The sequence below is a fragment of the Taeniopygia guttata genome, chromosome 4A (assembly GCF_048771995.1).
Source record: "Taeniopygia guttata chromosome 4A, bTaeGut7.mat, whole genome shotgun sequence".
Lineage (NCBI taxonomy): Eukaryota > Metazoa > Chordata > Aves > Passeriformes > Estrildidae > Taeniopygia > Taeniopygia guttata.
The window spans coordinates 15,124,413-15,130,088 of NC_133029.1; positions in this window are offsets into that span (position 1 = coordinate 15,124,413).

The window sequence follows — 5,676 nt, forward strand, 5'->3', positions numbered from 1 at the left end:
AGTGGGTAACGTGAGCGAGGCGGCTGCAGAGGCGTGCAGCTGCTCCCACAAAGCAGCCCAGCTCCCACAAACCTGGCTCACACAAGCCTGGCTCACACAAGCCTGGCTCCCTGTGGCTCCTCCACACCCCACAGGGGTGTTTGCTGGCACTGGGTCCCACACATTTCCTCCCCTGGTCCCCAGCCAGCCCTTTTTCCAGGCTGGGGGATGCAGCTCCAGCTTGGAGCAGATCTCCTGCCTCCCTGGCGACCCAGATGGACCTGCTGGGACTTGGAGGTGACAGCTTCATGGGGATGGCCCCATGTCATGTCTTTCCTGTACTGCATGGAGGGCACCACTGTAGGGAGTCCCTCAGGGCAGGGGTTGCCTGTACCTCTCTGCTTTCCCCCCTCTCATGTCCCCAGGAAAAAGGGATGGCAGGATGCATCCCTCAAGGCAAGACCACCATGTCCATACCAGGGGGCTGATGGAGCTGGGGAAGCTCTCACCCTGCCAAGGTGTGACGTTCCTCAGTGAAATTGCTCCCACCTGGATCTCCCCAGCCACTGAGGGGGCAGAAAGAGGAGAAGGAGGAGTTCCCCTAAAAGAATCTGTTGTCACTCTGCAATTTGGAGAGGAACCTCAGCTCTCTGGGGAGGGGAAGTCCCCAGCTGCCCAGACCGTCTGGCTGTGATAGTGAAAGAGGCTGTAGCTATTTTGGGAGACAACCTAACCACAGGGATGTCACAGGCTTTCTGTCCTGTAAAGCCTCCTCACATATTTTTCTGGGATCCCAGAACGGTTTGGGTTAAAAGGGACCTTAAAGCCCTTCTTGTTCCACCTCCTGCCATGGGCAGGGACACCTCCCACTGTCCCAGGCTGCTCCAAGCCACATCCAACCTGTCCTTGGGCACGTGCAGGGATCCAGGGGCAGCCACAGCTGCCCTGGGCACCTGTGCCAGGGCCTGCCCACCCTCACAGGGAAGAATTTCTTCCCAGTATCCCATCCATCCCTACCCTCTGGCAGTGGGAAGCCATTCCCTGTGTCCTCTCCCTCCTTGTTCTTGTCCTAAGTCCCTCTCCAGCTCTCCTGGAGCCTCTTTGGGCTCTGGAAGGGGCTCTGAGGTCTCCCTGGAACTTCTTTTTCTCCAAGTGAGCAGTCCCAGCTCTCCCAGCCTGGCTCCAGAGCAGAGGGGCTCCAGCCTTTGGAGCACGGAGGGATTTTTCCACATTTACAGGACAGGGAGAATTTGGGTCCTTTTGGGTTTGCCAGGGCTCGCTGCTGCACCCCAGAGTTGGGAGGATCCTCCGCAGTGCTGGGATTTCACTGACTCCTGGTGTCCCTGGGGAGCCTCTGGGTGACCTCCAGCTGCCCAGGGGACAGGAGAGCCCCCCCTCCAGGGGTGCCAGCCCCCACGGATGGAAGGGGACACGTCCCCCGAGTCCCCGGTGAGGTTCAGAGCGTGGCGGGCGCTGTGATCTGGCCTTGGTGTTGCTTCCTCCAGCCTGTTCCCCACTCAGCCTCTGACCTCATCCAGAGAGACAATGCCGGTGGCGGTGGCCAGCACGGTATCCTGTCCCCTCGTGTCCCCCCCGTCCGGTCACTTCCCGGGATTGTTCTGCTCCCCTGGCCGGGCTGTCCCCCGGGAGCGGTCAGGGATGAGCCGCACGTGCCGGTGGCCGCTGGAGCTTTGCTGGGCTGGGGCACGGGATGGAGCAAGGAGAAGTCATCCTGTCCCTGAGCTTCCCCCTGCCCCATCAAGGAGCTGTCCTGATGCCACCAGCCCCGCTCCCATCCCTTGGTGTGACCATCCCTGAGCTGGGTCAGGGCGAGCTCAGGGAGCAGCAGGGTGGTGGTGGTGGCAGAACCGGGCCTGGCTCCCTGCTGGCTCAGTGGCATTAACCTCACAGCTGAACCCATTAATCCAATTCCAGGAGAATCCAGCCCTGTGCCACCATTCCCTGCCTCCAAGCTTCCATTCAGGCAGGGGCTGAGCCTGCAAATACCCTCCTCACCATAATCCCCCATTTCTGTGCCCAGAGGCCAGCGGCATGCTCCAGCTTTGGACCTGGAATATCTGCTTGTTCCCATGCAATTCTTTGTGTTCTGGGAGCCCAGTGCCCAGCCATGCTCCTTCCTCGCTGTGTCCCACCTGTCCCTCCTGTGTCCTGCCTGTCCAGCCACTGTGGGGAATGTTTAGATTGTGAAGTTCAGCTTGTGAAGCTGAATACTTCAGATTGCAGTGTTCAGCTTTCCCCATTTGGCTGTGATATTTACTTGTTTTTGGGGGGGATATGTTTGTAGAATCCAAGATTAGTTTAGGCTAGGAGGGAACTTAAACATCCTATTCCACCCCCTGTCATGTCAGGGACATCTTCCACTGTCCCAGGTTGCTCCAAACCCTGTTCAACCTGGCCTTGGGTACTGCCAGCAACCCAGGGACAGCCACAGCTCCTCTGGGCACCTGTGCCAGGGCCTCCCCACCCTCAGAGGGAAGGATTTCTTGCCAATATCCCGCCTACCCCTGCCCTCTGTCTGTTTGAAGCCGTTATTCCTGGCTCTCTGCTGGCTCCAGCTGCATTCCAGCTGTCAGCCCTGCATGGCCGGTGCTGGGTGGGCATTGCTGGCAGCCCCTCTGTGCACAGCCAGGGGGATGAAGCATCCTGCTGCTCATCCCTGCAGCCGTGCATGCTCAGGAGCATCCCCCCTTCCCTCCTCCCCCCTGCCTGCCCTCGGTGTGCTCAGCTCAGACGCAGCTCTGGGTCCCCTGATCTCTGGGACAGAGCTCTGGCCTGGCATTGCAGCAGGAGCTGCAGCAGGGGCTGGTTGTGTCCTCCCTGAGGGTTGCAGGGGAGCAGCAGGGAAAACAGCACCTCTGCCCTGGGCCCCTCTCCAAGTGGGGTGCTGGATCCAGGGTGGCCCAGAGCATTCAGGGACAGCTCCTGGAGCACTCAGTGCTTTGGGCCAGGTTCTGCTGGGATCAGGTGGGTGGGAGATGAGGATCTGCCACAGGACTAGAGGCAGTGGGTTAATCCTGGAATGATGCCGAGGGCCTGTGCAGGGAGCTGGGGGGACACTGGATGCTCCCAGCTCCCCCTGGCCACGTGTTTCCAGCTTCTGCTATTTCAGGGTTTCCTGTTTCCCTCCACAAAGTGCCTTCCCGGCTGGCTGGGACCAGCCTGGGGCTGTCCCTGCCTTGCTGGCATGGGGCTGGGCTCCACATCCAGCTAGGGGGATTTGTTCTTCCTGCTGGTGGTGCTCCCAAAACAATGGGCAGGAAATGGGGCTGGGGTCCGTGTTCCTCCCCCCGGAGCAGCTCACCCTGGCTGAGGGAGCTGGGGGGGCTCAGCCTGCAGAAAAGGAGGCTCAGGACAGACCTTTCCTCTCCCTGAGGTTTCCTGGAACCGGGTGGGCATTGCCTCTCCCAGGTAACAAAAGGAGACGCCTCAAATTGTGCCAGGAGAGGTTTAGGTTGGATATGGAGAAAATTCCTTCATGGAAAGAGCTGTGGTGGAGTGCCTGTCCCACCACTGTGACAGATGGGGACATGGGTTAGTGGTGGCCTCGGGTTCCAGCCCCCAAAATTCCATGGATCTGTGATCGCTCCAGGGATTCGTGCGCCTCTGGGTGGTCTCCCAGCAGGAACCGGCCAGGTTTGTGGGCCCGGGGGAGAAACCCGGAGGGATAACGGGAGCTCCGGGATGCTCGGCGCTGGCTCTGCTCCTGCCCGGGCCTCTGCCGCCCTCTGGTGAGCCCAGCTCGGACACGGGGACACGGGGACACTGGGGACAGTGGGGGCACTGGGACACGGGGACACGGGGACACTGGGGACACTGGGGGCACTGGGACACTGGGGGCACTGGGAACACGGGGGCACTGGGGACACGGGACGGCACTGGGACTCTGGGGACACTGGGGTGACATTGGGGGCAGTGGAGACACTGGGGGCACTGGGACACTGGGGGCACTGGGGGCACTGGGACACTGGGGACACTGGGGGCACTGGGGACACGGGGGCACTGGGGACACTGGGACACTGGGGATATTGGGGATACTGGGGGGACTGGGACACTGGGGGCACTGGGGCACTGGGGACACTGGGACATGGGGACACTGGGGGCACTGGGGACACGGGGACACTGGGGGAACTGGGGACACGGGGACACTGGGGATATTGGGGACACTGGGGGCACTGGGGACACTGGGGATATTGGGGACACGGGGACACTGGGGGCACTGGGGACACTGGGGATATTGGGGACACTGGGGACACTGGGGATATTGGGGACACTGGGACACTGGGGGCACTGGGAACACGGGGGCACTGGGGACACGGGACGGCACTGGGACTCTGGGGACACTGGGGTGACATTGGGGGCAGTGGAGACACTGGGGGCACTGGGACACTGGGGGCACTGGGGGCACTGGGACACTGGGGACACTGGGGGCACTGGGGACACGGGGGCACTGGGGACACTGGGACACTGGGGATATTGGGGATACTGGGGGGACTGGGACACTGGGGGCACTGGGGCACTGGGGACACTGGGACATGGGGACACTGGGGGCACTGGGGACACGGGGACACTGGGGGAACTGGGGACACGGGGACACTGGGGATATTGGGGACACTGGGGGCACTGGGGACACTGGGGATATTGGGGACACGGGGACACTGGGGGCACTGGGGACACTGGGGATATTGGGGACACTGGGGACACTGGGGATATTGGGGACACTGGGGGCACTGGGACACTGGGGGCACTGGGACACTGGGGACACGGGGGCACTGGGGACACAGGGACACGGGGACACTGGGGATACTGGGACACTGGGGGCACTGGGGACACGGGGACACGGGGACACTGGGGGCACTGGGGCACTGGGGCAGCACTGGGGACACTGGGGCGGCACTGGGGTTGCACTGGGACGGCACTGGGACACTGGGGCAGCACTGGGGTGGCACTGGGACACTGGGGTGGCACTGGGGACACTGGGACACGGGGACACGGGGACACTGGGGATACTGGGGGGACTGGGGACACTGGAACATGGGGACACTGGGGACACAGGGACACTGGGGACACTGGGGCAGCACTGGGGGCCCTGGGGCAGCACTGGGGACACTGGGGTGGCACTGGGACACTGGGGCAGCACTGGGGTGGCACTGGGACACTGGGGGCACTGGGGCAGCACTGAGACACTGGGGGCACAGGGCGGGCTCTGCTGGGGGAACAAGGGAGGGAGATCACTGCTGGGGGTCCTTCTGGGGAGGCCAGGGATGGGTCAGAGATGGGGGGGTCAGAGATGGGGGGGTCAGTGATGGAGGCCAGTGAAGGGTCAGTGATGGAGGTCAGTGGGTCAGTGATGGAGGTCAGTGATGGTGGCCAGTGATGAGGGGTCAGCAATAGTGGTCAGTGATGGGTCAGTGCTGGGGAGTCAGCAGCAATGTAGGGGTCAGCGAGGGTCAGTCTCTGCTGGGGGACCGAGGGTGGGGCTGAACAGTGACAGGGGTCCGAGGTTGGGTGCGAGCGATGGGAGGAAGCGGGCAGGTCCCGGTCCCGGTGTCCCCGCCGTGCAGAACGAGCCGCTGCCGCTTTAAGAGCGCGGTGCCCTCACCCAAGATGGCGCCGGCGCCGTCCGCCCGTGCTTCGACTGCGCATGCGGAGGGCGTGGCCGCGACGAGCCACGCCCAC